Source organism: Oryx dammah, unplaced genomic scaffold (assembly GCF_014754425.2).
Source record: "Oryx dammah isolate SB20612 unplaced genomic scaffold, SCBI_Odam_1.1 HiC_scaffold_13, whole genome shotgun sequence".
Lineage (NCBI taxonomy): Eukaryota > Metazoa > Chordata > Mammalia > Artiodactyla > Bovidae > Oryx > Oryx dammah.
This window is the reverse complement of record NW_024070197.1, coordinates 59670705-59692146: the sequence shown is the minus strand read 5'-3', so window position 1 is coordinate 59692146 and position 21442 is coordinate 59670705. Positions and strand designations below refer to the sequence as shown.

At 43.5% G+C, this 21442-nt stretch overlaps 1 long non-coding RNA gene across 1 annotated transcript; it reads left to right on the top strand.

Annotated features, from left to right (window-relative positions):
- Positions 1 to 310: 310 nt before the first annotated feature.
- LOC120872829 lies at positions 311 to 8353 on the top strand. Its single transcript, XR_005723350.1, has 3 exons — positions 311 to 561; positions 1066 to 1068; positions 8341 to 8353. It is a non-coding gene; the product is annotated as an uncharacterized LOC120872829 (long non-coding RNA).
- Positions 8354 to 21442: the final 13089 nt, after the last annotated feature.

Below are 21442 nucleotides of genomic sequence, written 5' to 3'. Positions count from 1 at the left end.
CTCAGCTTAAACTCTGTACTAAGGATTATATATATAACAGGATTATATAATATATAATATTTATATGACTATATATTAGTTTATATATTATATAATAATATATTACACATTTATATATTTATTATTGTATAATTATACATATAAAATAATTATATATTATATTTATATAACACAATATGGCATATATTAATATTAAATATAATATATAAAAATATATATTTTGTGTTATATTATTTTATAACAACTATAATAATAAATATAAATAAAATAATAAATAATATATTATATATAATAATGTATATATATATATATCTAGTCCTCTGCCTCAGAGGTGGGATGCAGATCTTTGTGACGACCTTGACCGTAAGACCATCCCCTTGGAGGTGGAGCCCAGCAACCCCATCGAGAATGTCAAGGCCAAGATCCAAGACAAAGAGGGCATCCCCCTAGACCAGCAGAGGCTGATCTTTGCAGGGAAACAGCTGGAAGATGGGCGCACCCTGTCTGAATACAACATCCAGAGAGTCCACTCTGCACTTGGTCCTGCGCTTGAGGGGAGGTGTTTTAAGTTCCCCCTTTTAAGCTTTTGATAAATTACATAGCACTTTTCTTTCAATAAGGTTGTTGCATTCCCTCCCAAAATTATTATAATGTTTATATTATATATATAATTATATATTATACATATTAAATATTATATAACACACACAATGCTTATAATATATAATATTTATATATTTTATATTATTATATTATATGTATAATATATATAATCTCTGTACTAAGGATTAAGGATTAAACTCTGTACTGAGGATTATATATTTGAGCCAGGAGAAATATCAATAACCTCAGATATGCAGATGACACCACTCTTATGGCAGAAAGTGAAGAGGAACTAAAAAGCCTTTATGAAAGTGAAAGAGGAGAGTGAAAAAGTTGGCTTAAAGCTCAACGTTCAGAAAACAAAGATCATGGCATCTGGTCCCATCACTTCATGGGAAATAGATGCAGAAACAGTGGAAACAGTGTCAGACTTTATTTTGGGGGGCTCCAAAACCACTGCAGATGGTGACTGCAGCCATGAAATTAAAAGATGCTTATTCCTTGGAAGGAAAGTTATGACCAACCTAGATAGCATATTGAAAAGCAGAGACATTACTTTGCCAACAAAGGTCCATCTAGTCAAGGCTATGGTTTTCCAGTGGTCATGTATGGATGTGAGAGTTGGACTGTGAAGAAAGCTGAGCGCTGATGAATTGATGCTTTTGAACTGTGGTGTTGGAGAAGACTCTTGAGAGTCCCTTGGACTGCAAGGAGATCCAATGAGTGCCTTCTAAAGGAGATCAGTCCTGGGTGTTCATTGGAAGGACTGATGTTGAGGCTGAAACTCCAATACCTTGGCCACCTCATGCGAAGAGTTGACTCATTGGAAAAGACTCTGATGCTGGGAATGATTGAAGGCAGGAGGAGAAGGGGACGACCGAGGATGAGATGGCTGGATGGCATCACCGATTCGATGCATGTGAGTCTGAGTGAACTTCTGGAGTTGGTGATGGACAGGGAGGCCTGGCATGCTGCGATTCATGGGGTTACAAAGAGTTGGACACGACTGAGCAACTGAACTGAACTGAACAGGTGGCTCAGAGGTAAAGCGTCTGCCTGCAATGTGGGAGACCTGGGTTCAATCCCTGGGTTGGGAAGATCTCCTGGAGAAGGAAATGGCAACTCACTCCAGTACTCTTGCCTGGAAAATCCCATAGACGGAGAAGCCTGGTGGGCTACAGTCCATGGGTCACAAAGAGCTGGACATGACTGAGTAACTTCACTTTTTATTTTTTTTGAAGGATTATATAACAACAATGCATCCTGCTTGAGGACATATTTCTCCTTCTTGAGAACCTTCTGACTAATCCTGTTATCTTAAAATGTATATTGTGGGAGTGGGTCTGGTAAGACCTTTACAACCTTGAGACATTCTTTTGATTTGCTGTAATAACCAACTGAAAAAGTATACAGCTCCCTCGCTAAAACCAGTGAGGGGGGCACTCTGTCCCCCTTCTGATGTCTGCATCAGAAGTTTTCTCTGTCCCTTTTTCACTTTAATAAAACTCTGCTACTCTAAAGCTCTTGAGTGATCGAGCCTGGTCCTTGGTCCCCAAGCTAAATCTTCAGAGATCACAAGTCCAACATCATTCACCATAGGCTATCAACGTCAAGCTCATAATTCCAGCTCATAATTTCAGTTGAAATGTATGTTTCTTTACAATATTAAATTCCTTGGTGGCTCAGTGGTAAAGAATCAGTCTGCCCAAGAAAGAGACATGGGTTGGATCTCTGATCTGGGAAGATCCCACATGCCTTGGAGCAACTGAGTCCGTGCACCACAACTGCTAAGCCTGTGCGTTAAGCCCAGGAACTGCAACTACTGAAGCCCACACGTCCCAGGGCTCATGCTCTGCAACAAGAGAAGCTGCTGCAGTGAGAAGCCCGCACATCACAACTAGCATAAAGCCCGTGCAGCAGTGAAGACCCAGCACAGCCAAAAATAAATAAATTAGAAAAAAATATTTTTTTGAAAATGAACATCAGCTTGAGACCAAGAAAAAACTCTTTATCAAAATGTCATAAATACATTCTGAGCATCATTTAAGAGCATGAGATCTAGACTCCTAGACCCTAAACTCCAATCAATTTAACAAAGACATTCCAGAGTACTTTGTCTCAATACTATATTGTATTGATTTCTCCCAGTCCCAAGTGTAGGGGAAAGGTGGTGATGGGCACACAGGAGCTCAGACTTCGCAGACGGGGTGAGAAGTCCACCGAGCCCCCCTCCACTGACATCCCACCCTCGCCTCACTCCTGTGACATCCTGTCACCTCATCTCTCCACTGACCTTCCAGCTACTCATTCATTAGCTGTCTTCACTGTTGGCTCTTCCTCCTGGTGGAGCTTTTCAAGGCTCACTTCCAGATCCTATCCACTTCTCAGTAACGCCAAAAACACAACAATATGAGCCAGACCCTCCTCTACACGATTTGCTCAAGCTCTTGCATTAAAGCTACAAATGCGCCACCTCCTGCACTTGCCTCTGTTCCACACATTTATCCAACCCTGGGCTCATCCTAGACAGAGCCAAGTCAGCTACCACAACCTCAGCTCACCACTGTTACCCCACACCTGTGGTTATCAGCCAGGGGCAATCTTGCCCCCGACCCAGGGGACAGGTGAGAACAACTGGACACACCACAGCAGTCACACTGGCAGAGAGTGCTCCTGGCATGCAGTGAGTAGAAGCCAGGGAGGCCCGGATGCTCCTAAACACCCCGCAGCGCACAGGCCAGCTGCACAGCAAAGAATCACCCAGCACAGGACTGTCAGTGGTTCTGAGAATGAGAAACTGTTCTGCACCACTTTGTGGCTTCCCTGGTGCCTCAGATGGTAAAGAATTCGCCTGCAATGCAGGAGATGTGGGCTCAATCCCTGGGTCGGGAAGATCCCCTGGAGAAGGAAATGGCAACCCACTCAAGTATTCTTGCCTGGAGAATCCCATGGACAGAGGAGCCTGGCATGCTACCAGTCCATGGGGTGGCAAAGAGTCAGACAGCAGGGAGCGACTAACACTTTGTATCACTTTGTAACCTTTTGGTAGGAGAACTGACCCTTGCGCACAGGTGTGAGTTCAATCTGCAGACTGAGTATACTAGGATTGATATTCTTAGCCCTGACCTCTTCTTTGAATTTTATAACTTTCCTGCATTGGGGTATACCACTTGACATCCCCATTCAGTTCAGTTCAGTTCAGTCGCTCAGTCATGTCCAACTCTTTGAGACCCCATGGACTGCAGCACACCAGGCCTCCCTGTCCATCACCAGCTCCCTGACTTTACTCAAACTCATGTCCATTAAGTCAGTGATGCCATCCGACCATCTCATCCTCTGTAGTCCCTTCTCCTCCTGCCTTCAATCTTGTGAAGCATCAGGGTCTTTTCCAATGAATCAGTTCTTCACATCAGGTGGCCAAAGTATTGGAGCTTCAGTTTCAGCATCAGTCCTTCCAATGAGTATTCAGGACTGATTTCCTTTAGGATGGACTAGTTTGATTTCCTTGCAGTCCAAGGGACTCTCATTAATTCTCCAGTGCTCAGCTTTCTTTATGGTCCAACTCTCACATCCATACATGACCACTGGAAAAACCATAGCTTCGACTATAGAGACCTTTGTTGGTAAAGTAATGTCTCTGCTTTTTAATATGCTGTCTAGGTTTGTCAGATACTAAAAACTCGGTGTATCCAAAATTGAACATATGGCCCTTGCCCTTCCATATAGCCTCCTCCATGGTCCTCTATCTCAGTAAACAATAACACTGTCCAATCAAATGGACAACCCAGAAACCCAGTAAACCTCATTGGCAATTTCTTCTTCTTCTCCCTCTGCAATTCTCTCCAATACACACACTGTAGATTCTACCTGCTAAGTATCTCTGAGCCCACACCGGTCTCTCCATCTCTCTCAGCGCCAGCGCCCTGGTCTCAGTTTCCCTCCCGTGATTTCTGACTTGGGTGATGGCAGCCATCCCCTGAACTCTGAATCCCCACTCCACACCATCCATGATGAGTCCACAGAGACATCTTAAAACTGCTATCCTGATTTCTCTCTTTTTTTCCTAAGTTTTAAGGTTATTAAATAGATATTTTCCCCAGTCCTAACAGCATCCTTCTCTGAGCAGATTTCCTAGTGTGATGATGGTTTATCTGTCAGTGTCTCGACAGAAAACAGATGGCACACTCAACACAGGGTGGTTGGGATCAAGACGGTGGCGTAGGAGACCCCAGCCTCCATCTCCCCGCAAGGCACAGTCAGACTGCTGTTAATGAATGAAAATAGCTCCAGGAAAGCTACGGAGTCCACCAAAGAAGCTTCAGCAGAACAGCAGAGCAAAAAGCCTAGGATTCACAGGAATAAATGTGTGTGTATTTTTTCTTGATCTTCACGCTTTTAAGAGTACATTATGTTTTGGATCAGTGCTTGCCTGCATCAGTGGTACTTGAGGTACTTTCAACTCTAATTTTTTTCTGGCAGTTGGAAGAAACCCCTCCCCTCCAAAGAAAGAGAGCAGGCACTTAATAAATTAAAAATAAAAAGCTTTGAATACGTATCAAGCACTTACTAAGCACCAGGTCCTATGCTGAATGACTGGATGACACAGCTGAAAAAGACTGGCACGGGCCCAAAGATTTTACAATCAAGGCCATTTCTGATCATGAACCAAACATCTTCACAATTAAACTGTTTCAACAGAGAAGACTGTTCTGCTTGTTTCTGCAGTCCTGTCATAACCGTCTCCTGAAAACAGTGGCTCATGGCCTTTTCCCCTTTACCTTAATTCTTGCATCAATTCTTGCCCATTCTGACATTTGAAACGAACATTCTTTATAATTTTCATCTTTTTTGTTTATTCCCTCCAGGACTGAATGTCTAGCCAGTCATCATGCAGGATATAAAAATCAATGCATTGTTGGTCCAAATGTTATCAAAGAAGGTCATGCTCTATCGATTCCCCAGACCACACTAAAGCCCTAAATCGAAATAATGACAAACCCTTACCCGTTTTCAATGATTTTTATCAGGCTAAAGAGCTATTTTATAAGTTTTCTGCTATAATACAATCCTGCAGCCTTGCAAGAGCCTCTGGTTTCAGACCACCAAAACGATTTGATTTGAATAACTTTAATATTGGGTGCTCTGGAGAGTAATTGATTTATGGCTTAATGAGTCTCCAAATACAGTATGCTTTAAGGCAAATTATCTGCAGGGAGAGCATGCTGTGGCAGAGCACAGAAGAAAGTTGTGTGAAGGATTCTTACTGCCTGTTCTTGTTGCCAGAAATAATGTGCTTGCTGTGTACTTGAATATCACCTAGGAGACCCACGAACCTTTGGCCCTTGGTTGAAGAATGTCTTCAGTTTTCAGAGTTCCACTCATATAGCTTAAATTTATGGATGCTCTTTGCCCTTGTCAACTGAAAAAAATATATACAGCACAACCTAAAAGTTGAGAATTGTGTTTTATTTGGGAGACAAAACTAAGGACTTGAGCCCTAGACACAGCCTCTCAGATAACTCTGAGGGACTGCTCTAAAAAGGTGAGAGGGGAGCCAGGCTATATAGGAGATTTTGCAACAAAAACCTGGTAGTCAGAATTCAAAAGATTACTGTTAATTGCAGAAAGTCAGATATTTCAGGTTAATGAATTTTGTACTTCTCTGTGTTTGGGAAGATGCAAACGCCTGGGCTCACTGATTTCAGTGCACCTCTGGGGACCAGTATCCTGTGTCTTCCCATCCTCAGTGGCTGCAGTGGTTGATGACTTGATGGTGGGCATCCTGTTTCTACCTTGAGTTCCCTCAGGGCTCACTGTCAGGGTGGCTGTAATGTGATTGGTTGATGGCTGCAACATCCCTTGTTTACTGATACAGCAAGCAACATTTTTTTCACACCCTCAACAAAGTCAAAATGGCTAGAGAGAATGAAATTCACGGAACAGCATGATGGAAGAGGAATTGAAATAAATGGAAAGTCAGGAGACCTGGTTTCAATGCCTTATCATTTCTGTTCATTGAGTAAACACAGATGTAATTTTCTCCTTAGCACTGTGACCTGTAAAATGAGGTACTGGACCAGATTAAAAATCACAAAGTAGCAGCGAACTGGCAGGATTTGGTCTGCAGATGTGTTTTCTTTGGGTTGCACAGTATAAAATAAAAGCAAACAAATGCAGAAAACAACACGGTCAAGAATTTTAAAGTCAACAGATGTCCAAGCAAATTCCCAGTTTCCAGCTTCTCCTATCAGAAGGTTCAGTCACGTACATCTGCATTCCTCGTGGACACAGCTGTGACAGCTATGCAGCTTCTACCCAGTTAAGATGGGGCCCGAGCAACCAGGCTGTCACCATTGCCACACTCCCCATACTGGTCCTTGAGATTTAGGTAGAAGTTATTTATTATTTCTACTCACATGACTCCGTCATTCTCTTATAGTGGAGAACCATTTCGTTTTCTAACTAGTGATAGAAAAAAAAAAAAAAAAACATGTACAAGGGCAGGTAGACTATGAAAGCCACTTGATTCAATAAAAGTGGCAAAAAGAACATGTTCTGTGAACTCAAGGCTATTTCTAAGTGTGTCATATGCAAACACGGTGTGAGCTTACTGAAACGATGCAACAGGCTTATTTCATTCATTGAGTAATGTAGACAGAGTTTTTGTGTCTCAGATGAAAAGACCTCAAGGTCTCTTCCCAGTTTTAGAAACTTGAAAACATGTGTTCTGCTGTTAGAAAAGCCATTTATTCATCTTTCTCTCTCTCTCTATTTAAGAGTAACTCACATACAAGCCTGGGAAATCCATGGACGGAGGAGCCTGGTAGGCCGCAGTCCATGGGGTCGCTAAGAGTCAGACACGACTGAGCGGTTTCGTTCTCACTTTTCACTTTCATGCATTGGAGAAGGAAATGGCAGCCCACTCCAGTGTTCTCGCCTGGAGAATCCCAGGGACGGGGGAGCCTGGTGGGCTGCCGTCTATGGGGTCGCACAGAGTCAGACATGACTGAAGCGACCTAGCAGCAGCAGCAGCAGCACATAGAAGCAAATTGATGTCCATGGAGAAGAGGATCTGACCATATTAATTGGGAAAGTATGACTAGACAAAATGAAACACTGCTTATGTTCAGAACACATACAAGCCCATTACTCTATACTTTGCCTCCATGGGTGAAAAATCACCTATGCTCTGCAGCTGGGGCAGAAATAAAATTGCTAAGGTGGTGGGTGGCATATTGATAAGCTGTATATAGAAAGATGGTTCTTCTCTCTAGCTGTATATCAGCATCTGCCATCTACAGCAAGAATTCTTAATTTGGAGTCCATGAATCCAATTATGTCCTGCATTGGAATGGGCCTGAGAGGGTGTCTGAAATGTTCTAAAGAAAAACGCAAATTTTCCCATATCTATGCCCTTGTACATTTTTCTAAGATGATGAGCCATAGCTTTCACCAAATTCCCAAAGTTCTATGACTCCCCACTCCCCAAACTTAAGAACCACTGAGACACAGTGAAAGTCACTCAGTTGTATCCAACTCTTTGTGACCCCATGGACTATACAGTTCATGGAATTCTCCAGGCCAGAATACTGGAGGGGGTAGCCTTTCCCTTCTCCAGGGGATCTTCCCAACCCAGGGATAGAACCCAGGTCTCCCACATTGCAGGAAGATTCTTCACCAGCTGAGCCACAAGGGAACCCCAAGAATACTGGAGTGTGTAGCCTATCCCTTCTCCAGCAGATCTTCCCGACCCAGGAATTGAACCGGGGTCTCCTGCATTGCAGGCGGATTCTTTACCAACTAAGCTATCAGGGAAGCCCCACTGAGACACACAGAGTATCAATTAAGCAAACCAACCATATATGTGTTCTTGCTGGGGCAGAATCACAAAGACTATATTTTCAAAACCAAAAGTTGGGGTGCAGATTTGGTTACATAGCTGGAAATCAAGACAGGATACTGAAATGAGGATTGCTCCAGAAAACTCAGGGCATAAGGTCACTTTAAAAATAGGGTCCTCAGGATGGGATGGGGGCTGGGGAAATGTGGTTTACCAGGGGTCAGGCCAGACCAGGTAGAACAAGAAGTTGCCCTGAAGACCACAGTGTTCTTGGCAAAATCAGTACTAGCACTGGGATCTTTTATCGTCTTGTGCAGCGGCATTTCCATAAACCCAACCCCTTGCATTTATTTGAGAACAGTCCCTCTTCCCTGCCCCTCACACACACACATGGTTAGTGTTATTTAACTATTACAACACTTAAAAAGCAAACAGGACTCTGCAGGCACATTGCGAGCAATCAGTGTCATCATCTGCATGAAAGTACCCTACAAACTGTGAAGAGCTTTACAGATGAAGAAGCTTATTTTTATCGGTGGACAGACATGCATGCCAGTCCACCCCATTATTCTTGTCTGGAGAATCCCCACGGGCAGGGGAACCTGGTGGGCTACAGTCCATGGGGTCGCAAAGAGTTGGACACAACTGAGCAACTAAGCACAGACGTGCAAGGCTCCTTCTCTCTCATTCTCTAGATGAGAATTAAAGAGCTGAGAGCCTTAATGAGAATTTAGTGGTCCATGGCTTACTCTGTCCCAGTGGCCCTAAAATACACATAAGAGACGTGTTGGGGGGGAGGGGGTTGTTGATGCTCAGTCATGTCCAACTCTTTGTGACCCCATGGACAGCAGCCCGCCAGGCTCCTCTATGGGATTTTCCAGCCAAGAATACTGGAGTGGGTTGCTATTTCCTCTACAGGACACAGGTCTCCAGTGTCTGCTGCATTGCATGTGGATTATTACCACTGGAGCAATCAGGAAAGCTCACACAGAGAGGCAGCAGGACCTAACATTCAGAATGACTCAGGCTTCTCCACGATGCCCAGGCAGCAAAGCCATGAAGTCATAGGGTTCTTTGTAAAAATCAATGAAACAGTGTCTCTAATTATGAACACTTGTACTCATCATATGCTCACTGTTGTTTTATTTTTGGTTTTGTAGAAAACCATCTTATGATAGTCTAATAAACAGAAGAGGCAGAAGGGGCACTAAAGTTTTAATCAAAAGGATTTCCTCGATTTTACCCACATGATTTTATCAACTCATTTTGTGCAACTTATAACAGACTACTATTTTATGAAACTGTAACAGAGAAGAACAAACCTGAAATATACATAACAGCCCATTCTCAAGGCTCTGACTGCCAGGCTTGACCTTTAAAGGTATCACAATTTTCATTCATATAGAGATAAAAAGTTGCAAAACAGAGAATATCATTTGTCTTGCTGGAGGTTTACAGAAACCTTGTGACTTGACCACATGAACAGCTGCAAAAACAAAGGATTCTGACACTAAGAAGTTTACAACAACCAGCCACACCCCTTCCCCTTTTGGAATAAAAGAAGCCTGAATCCTACGGTGGAGACGATGGTTCTTTGGGACACTAGTCCACCATCTTCTCGGTCTGCTAGCTTTCTGGATAAAGTTGCTGTTCCTCGCCCTGACATCTCATCTCTCTATTTTTTATTGGCCTGTCGCATGGTGATCAGTATGAGCTTGGACTTGGTAACAGAACCATCCTGTTTTAAGTGCTTCACATATAGAATCACATTTGATCCTTGCAATAATCTTAGGAGTTAGATACTAACAGAATCTGCATTTTACACATGGTGAAACTGAGGCTCAGGGAGATACAGATATCTGCCCAAGGCCACACAACTGGAAATAGTGAAGCCAGGACTCTGGTCTGAGATTCCAAAGCTGCTGCTCTTCCTTTCAGGCCCCACCCTCTCGTTCGGTTCCTGCCAAAGTCCAGTCCACTGAATATCTGGGAGAAAAGAGTGGGAGAGCCACCAGGACAATGGGCCTGTTGCATAGCAACCCTGTGCTGGAGCCTGGTGAGGGGAGACAGGTTCCTTAAGTTTTAAAAGCATCACCACTAAAAATAGCCTGAGCTATGACAGCTCGACTCCAGGTCTCCTCCAAGAAAAATCCATCCCACCATTGAACGTTTTTGCTGTGTTGTCCTTGAGAAAAGCATGTGATGTTATGGGAAGCTGGGCGTCAGCAGCTTTTCCCAAAAACCATACCACTTCATTTCACTCCACCTCCGAGGTGAGGGTGTGCTGTGTATATGGGACTCGTGAAATATCTATCTCCATAATTTTTTTCCACTCCAAGGCTGGAATTCAATACAGGCCGAGGCAAGAGAAGTCTACTTGATTGCAAAACATGGCCTTCGGCTTCCCTGTATTAATCTTCCAGAAATTAATCACCTCAGCTGGAATCACCTTAGGTACAGACGTTTATAATGCCATTTGTCACTCTGTGAGAGACTGTGCCAGTTCCAGGGGCACCAACTATAAATCTCATACCTTCCAAAGAATATTAGCTATTTAATTATATCTTGAGAAAACTCTTCACCTAGTACCTGGACGGTGTCTGGGTCCTCGTCTAAGGCTGATAACTAAAAGGACTGTCTGAACCTGCTGCATTTCTCTAGGAGTCAGAAAGTTCCCATCACAGTAATTACTGAGCCCAAATGTTGGCCTGGCTTGGGTAGACATGTGAAGCAACAAGAGAAATTTAAATGCAGTCATTTACCCACAAAGAATTTCTAAGCCAGTTGGCCATTTATTTATTTAAGGCAGAATAATGGTCCCTCAAGCCATTCATCTCCTAATCCCCAGAACCTATGAATATGTTAAATTACTTGGCAAGGGGAATAAGGTGACAGATGGAATTAAAAGTACTAATCTGCTGACTTTAAAATAGTGAGATTATTGGCATCAACATACACACATTACTATACATAAAACAGAAAAGCAACAGGAACCTACTGTATAGCAGAGGGAACTATATTTAATATGTTATAATGACCTGTAAGGGAAAAGAATATTAAAAACAACAGAAATATATATGTGTGTGTATTACTGAATCACTTTGCTGTATGTCTGAAGTTAACACTGCATTGTAAATCAACTATAATTTTCCTTACAAAAAGTATTTAGCTCAAAAAAAAAATAAAATAGTGAGATTAGCCTGGATTATACAAGTGTGCCCAGTGTAATCTCGGGGTTCTTAAAAGTGGAAGAGGGCAGCTGAAGAAGAGTGTCAGAGGAATATATGCCTAAAAGAAAAAGGCACCCAGAGATGCAATGCTGATGGCTTTAAAGAGAGAGGCACAAGGTGACATTGAGTAACAAAGGAAGGACTGGTCATGCTGGGCCTCCAAGGCCTTGATACCAGTTTGGATTATCTGCTGAGAGTTCTGGGTTTGCAGGATTTTAAGTAGACTGCCAACATGCAATTCAAATTTAAGAAGACCCCTTTTGCTGCTACACAGAGGACAGGTTGAAATGGAAGAATTCAGGGGCACTAAGCCATTCCCCCATGTGGGGAAATGACAGCGGGTCAGGTCTGGGCAGCAGCCGTGGAGATGGAGATGGTCAGGGACAAGCTGTACTTTGAACAGAGGACTTGACTTGCTGTGAGAAGTAGAGGATGAGGAAGGTATAGCACCTCTGGGTTTGTTTTTATTGCCACTGCCACAGTTTTCTTAAGCAAGAGAGACACAAGGGGCTGAGTGCTTTTATCTTGTACGCTAGTCAGTTGTTGCAAATATTTAAAGTGAAAGTCGCTCAGTCGTGTCCGACTCTTTGCGATCCCATGGACCACAGTACACCAGGCTCCCCTGTCCATCACCAACTCCCGGAGCTTGCTCAGATGCATGTCCATTGAGTCGGCTATGCCATCCAACCATCTCGTCCTCTGTCGTCCCCTACTGTACACTAGTCAATTCTTGCAAATATTGGGTTGGCCAAAAAGTTCATTTGGGTTTTCCACAACATCTTAGTGAAGAATCCAAATGAACTTTTTGGCCAACCCAATATATTCATTTGCTCATTCGACAAGGGTTTATTGAGTACCAACTACATACCACATACTATTCAGGTGCTGGAGATACAGCAGTAAATTCAATATAAGCCCTTCTCCCATAGTGCTGATACTCGAGTGGGTTAGACAGACAACAAATAAATGTAAAAATCTATAACGCAATTTCAGACCAGTACAGGGCTATGGAAAAAAAAAGCAGGGGATTACTACTTCAGACAGACAGAAATCCTGGCTAAATCAAGGAAATCACAACTTCATTAGTTAGGCTAATCAGAAAATAGAGATGTTAATTTCATGGTTAAGATAATTAGCAATAACAGCAATCAGGAGTTGTCATGAGCCCTGAGGCAGCTACCTCCTTTTTTCTGTCAAAAAGTGTGAATCTTGAATTGGACCATGGAGAATGCGTCCATTTTTGATAGAAGGAATGAAATAGAAAGAAGAGAACAAGTAAAAAGGTGGAAGTGAGGAGAAGGCTAAGAAATGGGAAGGGTGAAACCGAGGAGGACCCTGAAGAGCCCGCCCAAGGATGAAGACCCGTTCTGAGTGCCCCATTGCTTGCTTTGGCCTCCTAGACCTTCCCTGAATTCCAAAGGGCAGATCCAAACAGCTACTAATTAGGGGAGTGAGGGAATACAGAAAGAGAAAACAGTGCAGCTGTGGGGCCTGGTCACGCGGGTGGCGGTGGGGGGGGATGGGTGGGCTGTGCTTAAAAGTCTGTTACAGACCTCTGAATTCTTCTATAGGAACAAAGACCCCCACCCAGGGAGAGGATGGCAACTGAAGGCTGAGCACAAGCCCAGAATGGCTGGAACCAGAAGGCTGATGGTGGAGATTCCTGGAAGGCCATCCTGTTATCTTCCCACCAACCAATCTGAGGAGGGTCACACACCTGCAGCCCTCTCCCCAAATGTCACTTCTATCAAAGCTTCTTCCCTGGGCACATCTGGCCTTTTGAGCAGGTGCCACCCTGTTCTACTTGCATGGCCCTGAAATAAATAAACCTTTCTCTGCTTCAGAATTCAACATTTCAATTTGTGTGGCCTCACTGTCCACTGGGGCCTCCCTGGTGGCTCAGACAGTAAAGAATCTGCCTGCAGTGCAGGATATCTGGGTTCAATCCCTGGGGTGGGAAGATGCCCTGGAGAAGGGAATGGTTACCCATTCCAGCGTTCTTGCTTGGAGAATTCCATGAACAGAGGAGCCTGTTGGGCTACAGTTCATGAGGTCACAATCAGACACGACTGACCGATTCACACTTAACTAACTTAACTACTGTCCCTCAGGGACACGAACTTGGGTTCAGCAACAAGGGCACGGCCAGGCCTCAGCACCAGACTTTGCCAGTCTCATCACTGCAGCTGGATGGCTGCATGCTTTCTTAGAGATACAGGAGCACCCATTTTCCTTGATTTCAACAAGAGGAAGGAAGAAGTGATGAGAAAGTCTTCTCAGGCTAACAGACTCACTTTACCAGACATACCTGAAATGGATGATTTGTATATTTCAGTACAGAGTTCCCCTACAAAATTAAATTTCCTTCTCATTCGGATATTACTGAAATTGCAAAGACCAGAAAAACACTGCTGCTCCAACTGGAGATTCACCAGTCCACATCAACAAAAGCAATCAGGCAGGTAAAGTCTTGAAATTGCTCTGTGCTAAAAATAGAAGAGTTAGCCAAATGGTGAGCACACAATAGGACAAAAGAGATGTTAGACTCTGGGCTTCCTGATTGGGGTGGGGGTGGAGGGGGGCAACTGGGCAGCATTCAGCTCAGACGGATGAGTGCACAGGACGATGTGAAAATGTACACTAGTTGCTATGCTTGAGAAATCAATTAGTAAAATAGTCGAGTGTGACTGTACCACTACCGTGTAAACAGTGGCTCTGATTCTTGTAGCAATGCCTGGGACATAGCCTTCAGAATAAAAATATTTACCATCTATTTATAGAGATGGCAAAAAAACTTATGAAATAATCAATAAACATGTATTAAGCAACTGCATCTAAGTATGAGACACAATGCCCAGTGAAGATTAATCAAGATATATGTCACAGGAGATCTTTTGTTTTTTGAGAGGTTTTCATGCTCAGGAGAGAAAATATCAAAATAAATTGTGGAGCTGATGACAAAAAAGGAGGAGAAGGAGAATATTCATCACTGATTAAAGTCTTGCTATTTGTTTAGATCTCACTAAAATTTTATGTCTATCATTACATTTAATCCACAAAACAACCCTATGGGAAAATCACTGGATTATTCACATTTTACAGATGAGGAAAGTAAGGACCAGAGAGGGTAAGAAAGTAGCCCCAAGTAACACAGCAAACAAAGAATGGAGCTGGGGTTCAAACCCTTGTATTCCATGCTCAAAAATCCTGCTTTATGCTGCTCCCACTGATCATGTAATGAGGGGGCAGTTGATTCAAAATGAAAATACATGAGAGTGTAAACTGCAGCTCATATTCCATATTAAATACAGGAAAAGTCAGCAGCTATTTCCCCTACTGAACGGAAAAGAAAGAATCCTACTCTTTGGCAGACAGAGATGAAAAGGCACTTTTTTAGAGGTTATAATTAGCATCAGTGTCATTCCCCAACATCATCATCCTTTGAGAAAGAATAACTTTAATGACATCATATTCTCAGTCTCCACTGATAAAACAAGAACCTACTCAAATTTCAGTCTATCAGAATGCAAGTTGTATTCAACTATTAAAACAGTATTTTTGAAAAAACAAAAAAGATCTGGAAAAAGTTCATGCTATATAAAGTTCAGTGATTTTTTTTTAAAGCAGGATATAGAACTGTATATAGGTTAGCATACTTCCATACCTCCTGACACCAAGACATTGGGTAACAGATTTCAATATGTGAACTTTGGAAGCATTTAAACACAGCAGTGCTCAAAGCCTAAAAACATTTGCTCAGTCACTTGCTCAAAGACTCCTTCTCCAGCTCTGCCTCTTATTAAACCTGCAGCCTTGGACAAGTGGCCCCTTCACCTGTCAAGATGCCAATTTCCTCATCTGTAGCTGAGTCATCTGAACTGGAAGATCTCTGGAGACACTTCTCTGCCTCCACAGTGCTAATAAATGAATTATCCACCCTTTGGTCCCAAGAAAAGAATATTTTTCTTTTCTACCTATCTTTGCTTTATGATGCTTCTCAGAAAGTTAAAAGTGAATCATGATGAACCAGGTTTTGGCATGGTCTGAGGCATGACCTGGTTCATGGCCAGTCAGGTAACTCCGGTTCTATGAGACTGTGCAGAGGTAAGAGTCATCACCAACCCACAAAGCACTCACACCTCAGGGAAAGGCTGCTCTAAACTTCATGCCCCACCTCCACCCCCATGGGCAAGGTGATTCCTTACTGTGTGCATATAATTTAAACTTCTGTCATTAAGTAGGGCAAGTGAGACAATGCTGATAAAACAACCTTCAAATCTCAGTCGCTTAAAACAAAAGGGTATGTTTAGCTCATATAACGCGTCAGTGTGGATCAACACTAGCTCAGGTTTGCACTGTATCTTCCCTAATGTCCGTATGGACGTCCTAACCTCAGAATAAGGTCATCATGCAGGTAGTTTAGATGAAGTTGCCTAGAGTAGCGTGGGCCTTTAACCCAATACGACAGGTGTCCTTATTAAAAGGGAAAATTTGGCAACAAGAGATAGCATAGGGAGAGGGCCAGGTGAAGATGAAAGCAGAGATGGGGTGGTGTTTCTACATGCCAAGGAATGCCAAAGATGGCCAGCCAACAACCAGGCATGGGTCAGAGTCTTCCTTACAGCCCTTGGAAGGAACCAACTCTGGAACACTTCGATCTTATACTTCTAGCTTCCAGAACTGTTTGTCCACATGATTCTGTTATTTAAGCCGCTCAGTTTGTCATACCTTGTTTACAAAATTTGCAACCCAAGCAAACTGTCCCCCAGCATCCAGAGATACTGAAGACTTTACCATTTGGTAGCTGAGCCTGTGGGACTCATGGCCTTCCCAGCAGTAAGACCACGGGAAGAGCTACCAGGAAGACCTTCCGTGCCTTGGCCCAGGTCACTTCTGTTCTGGCCCAGGTCACTTCTGTTCGAAGGCTTTTGGTCAGCACTAGTCCTACAGGTCCTGGCTGCATGGCTGAGACAAACACAATGTTGGGTAAACACTCTCTCGCATCCTTCCACCAGGGTCCCTCCCCAGACGCTAAATTTCAGCAAAACAATGTTTTGCTGGGTGGTAACTACATAGTCATTCTAGTCTCCCCCTTTGTAAGTTTCAGGGGCATTGGAAGAGCTACTGAGAAGTACTAGGGGTCCTTGGAAGGTTTCATTTCCTTTCAGATGACCACTGTAATGGAACTGTTGTAACCGTAATTGGCTGTCAAGAGTGTTGTACCAAGACAGACTCAGCTTTGCACGGATTCTGAGATGATGGTCAATAGCAATCATGACGGGTGAACAACGGAAGGGAAGGGAGTATGTAGACCAGGGACGTGGCCCTCCACTTTGAGGAGGAATAGACATGGATAATGCGGCAGCGCTTATTTATGGGTCAGCATAGAAAACAGGTCAGAATGCCTGAATTTATGCCTCTGTCCCAATTATAACATGGTAAAAGTCCTTCCCCGGAAATGTGTATCCCTTTGTGATTTTCAAACTGCTTTTACTTACGTCACCTTGTTCGGTATTCTCAACACTCTTAGAAGACACACAATTTAGATAAAGGGAAAAAAATTTCAGGAAGTTAAGTGACTGTCCTAAAGGCATGCACTGTGAGTGGTTTTCAAAACCAAGATTAGAATCTACATTTCTGGGGTTTCCTCACCGGAGCCCTTGCCATAATCCCTGGCACAGAGGTCTGACTGTCATTAGTAACTGAAAAACCTCGCAGTCTCTATTCTAGAAGGGTTTTTGAAAGAACAAGAAGGAAAAAGGAAACATTTTGCTCAGCAGCACGTGAGTAAGGTTGTGGCAAGCTCTTTGAATGACATTAACAAGGAGTTGGCCACCATGATTTCTCTTGATCTTTAGGATGGTCCTGAAGGATGGGTGGGTTATAGTGCTTTTGCTCCACCCAACACACCTCAAAATTCAGCACTTTTTAGGCAGAGTTTAACAGACAGACCAGCACAGAAGCACACATGCAGGCACCAAGCTTTTAGGTGTCCAGGGAACAAGATCACGTACTCATTTCCCTACCCAAACTGCTGCTTTGAGAAGTTTTCCAAATGCGCAGCCTGAGAAAGATTATTAAAGTGGTTCTTTTTAAGATGACTTTTTAATTGCAAAATGATAATATCCCATCATCTCTGCCTCGTTGAGATTAGGGAAATATTTAGAATGTGTTTGTGTGTCCTAAGAGAATGGCTGGTACATAATTGCAAATTATTACCACTTCTGCAGGTCATGCTGACAAAATTATCTCCCAGCAGGCTGACAATCAGAAATCTGCTTCTAATCTGGTGGTTTTTCATAGCTGGTAACCTTTTTCTTTATTCTTGGATAGAATGGAAATGAGTGTTGTATGCCTTCTCCTCTCGCTTTTATGGACCATTTATCATATCAAAGCCCATTCGTCTGCATACCAGCCTAACCAAATTAGGTAAACAGAGTTCGAGAAGGAACTGACAGCTGTTAGCTAGACAAGTAATCACAAAACACAAAGCTCATGGCAGCAGCTGCCACATAAACACAGTTTTCAAAATTATGGCAGCTCGGAGGCAGTTTCAGGACAGAATCTTCCGAGGACTGTTAGTGCACTCAAAATGCTTCATTTCAAATGGAGGCTTGAATTCCCAATTCCTTAATAGGGTAGGAAAAGCACTGTAAGATCTGGTCCAGCTCATCTCTCTGAGCGTATCAACTCTCTGTCCATCCCCCTCCATGCCCGCAGCACCCTGGTATTCCTTTGGGCCCTCCAATGCTCCGAGCTCCTTCCACCCCAGGACCAGTGTGTGTACATCCCTCCTTTGACGGAAGCGTAGCATGAGCACCCAGACGACACAGACACCTGCAAGTTCATTCGTTCAGGCAGCACTTGCTGAGCAGCTAAAGGCTAAAAAGCCTTGAACCAAAGGATATCAAGATACAGAACTGAATGAGACACTGATTCCTAAGTTCAGCCCTCAGCACACAGACGCTGCGCTTAGACACCTGTATAAGAAATCATGATATGGGACTTGTCTGGTGGTCCAGTGGTTAAGACTCCACGATCCCAACGCAAGGGGTCTGGGTTGGATCCGTGATCGGGGAAATAGGATCCTGCATGTCATGAACATCTTGCCACCTTGCCCTCGACTTCTGGTACAATCTCCTCCCCATCCCATTTGTAAAATTCATGTTCTCCAACTGTCCTTAGTTTTAATATCAAGCAAATCATCTTAGACCACTTTTTAATAGGCAGAGTATACAACACCAATAAAGGACATCTTAGGGAATGTATACACTCATATATATGCACACGTATGTGTATGTTATGGAGGAGGGCATGGCAACCCCCTCCAGTATTCTTGCCTGGAGAATTCCATGGACAGAGGAGCCAGGCGGGCTACAGTGCCTGGGGCTGCAAAAGAGTCGGACACAATTGAGTGACCAAGCACATGTATGTATTAAGTAGCAATCAAATGGGCACAAAAATAGACCTAAAAAGTAAAAACTGTGTTCAGTAGGACCAAAATGCCGTAGAGTGGATATGGACATCAGGATGAAATAGTTTATATTCAAATCCTAGCCCATCTTTACCTGCCCTGAGATGCTCAGTTGCTTATCTGCTCTCTGTCTCCGTACAGTCATAGCAAAAAAAAAAAAGAAAAGCGTCTGCACATCAGAAGGTGGTTACAGAATTAATCAAGCCCATCCATGTAAAGCAATTAACGCACTTTCCTACAACGCCTCACACACAGGCCTTCAAACATAAGTGGTTGCTGTTGATGCCCAGGTGTTGCTACTGGCCTCATCCTTCAGTTGGCAGTGGGGATGGGAGAGGCGAGAGGTGGGGGGGAAGGGGGCGGGGTACTAAGGAGCATAAAACTCAGGTGACTTTGGCTGAGGGTCAGGGAGGAAAAACTAGCCCAGGCTGTCAAGGTTGAGGAAGATGCTGTGGGCAGTACGTTCTTACCTAAAGCGAACAGGATGTACATTTTAATCCCTAGACAAGGTCAGAAGAAGACACAGAGTCAAAACCATGAACATCTCATTTCCCATCAGGCTGTACAAATTAGCCTAGTTAGCAGCCCAGCATCTATCTGAGGAACAAACCATTGCTTTTCATTATGAAAAAAGACAAACAACATGAAAAGAAACATATTCTGCTCTTTGTCCCTGTCTCTAAAGCACATCTGTATTGTAAATGAGAAAGCAAAGAGGAAACACAGCCTGACAGCTGATGCCCTTTTCCCAGAAGGATGACTCATCTCCTCAACGTCCGAGACGAGTTTATAAGGATGGCAACCTTTGAGAGCCGCTGGTCGTGCTTGTTTCAGGTTATGAATTTGGCTTCCATGTAGACACATTGGTGCAAGTTCACTCTAAACGCATAATTTTATAAAAATGTATAAAAGCAGATACCGGGTATATATCATGTATGCATATCACCATGCATATGTATCAATGGATTTATTTGTATGGAAGTAAACTGGCCAGAATGCCAGAAAACAGAGTGGCTCACTCCCACAACAACAGTGTCTCTGCCCCAGTAAAGAATCTAGCACTCTCTGGAGATAGTGAGGTACCTCCAATATCTTGCCCCTCTTAGAAAATGCTCCTATAAGGCGAGCCAGCCACCACCACCGCCACCCCTCTCTCAATTTATGTACTGGCCTCAGTGAATCCTTGCAGTGTTATTTCCTGCCCCTGGGAGATGGCAGTTTGGCTTCAAACAAAGCCAGCTTCTTGACAACTCGTTAATTGCTTTTATTCTTCTGTGCTTCTCCTTCCTTCCAGAATGAACATCTAGCCCCTCAAAATCCTTCTTCCCCTTTAAAGCCCAGTTGAAATGTTTTCTTCTCCAAATTCAGTCAAAAGTCATGCCTTGATGATCTAGGTGGTGCAGCAACAGCGGTGAGGAAAAGATATTAACACATTGTTCCCTCTCTACTGGAGCTTAGATTTTGGGAGGGGTCGGGGGGAGGACCAGAGAATTAAGGAAAACTAATTGTATGCTGCAGTTCATGGGGTCGCAACTAGTTGGACACGACTCAGTGACTGAACTGAACTGAACTGAAATATGTATTATATCATCCAGCGATAAATGCCCTGAAGAAAAACAAAGTAGGTTAACGGAACGGGAGCAGCAGCAGGCTTCTCCGTGAAGTTAGCCTTTATCCTCAGGGGCAATATTCATCCTTCCCCTATATCCTTACCCATCACGCTAATATAGCACCACTCAAAGTACTACATTCACCAACAAAACACGGGACACCAGTTCAAATCAATGTTCATGGGTATCACGGGGGCAAAAAGTCTATGGCCAAGTACATCCGAGAAAAGTTGCGCTGAACAAAGTGAAGTAGATTTCTTTACAGCTGAATATTTTGAAAACTTCACCATGTGTGGAATTAATGAAACTTCCGGTAAAACTGGAGTCAAGACAGGCCCGAAGGTGGAGGTCCCATGTCCCTGACATGCGTAGCCAATGACTCCACGCAGGACGAGACAGTACCTGCATCTCCCACAGAGAAGGGTCGCTTGTTCTGCGGTCCAGCAGGAAGAGGAAGAGGGCTCTTAGCCTGACAGCCCAGCCAATCAGAGACTGGGGAAACTCCACCAATGAGAAACTCCATACCCTGGCTCCCAATCTCCTCCAATGAGAAACCTCCATACACTGGGCTCCCAATCTCCTCCAATGAGAAACCTCCACACACTGGGCTCCTAGTCTCCTCCAATGGACTCTGTGGTTTTTACAGCCTTTTCCCAATGTTCCCCACCCCATTTCCCTATAAAAG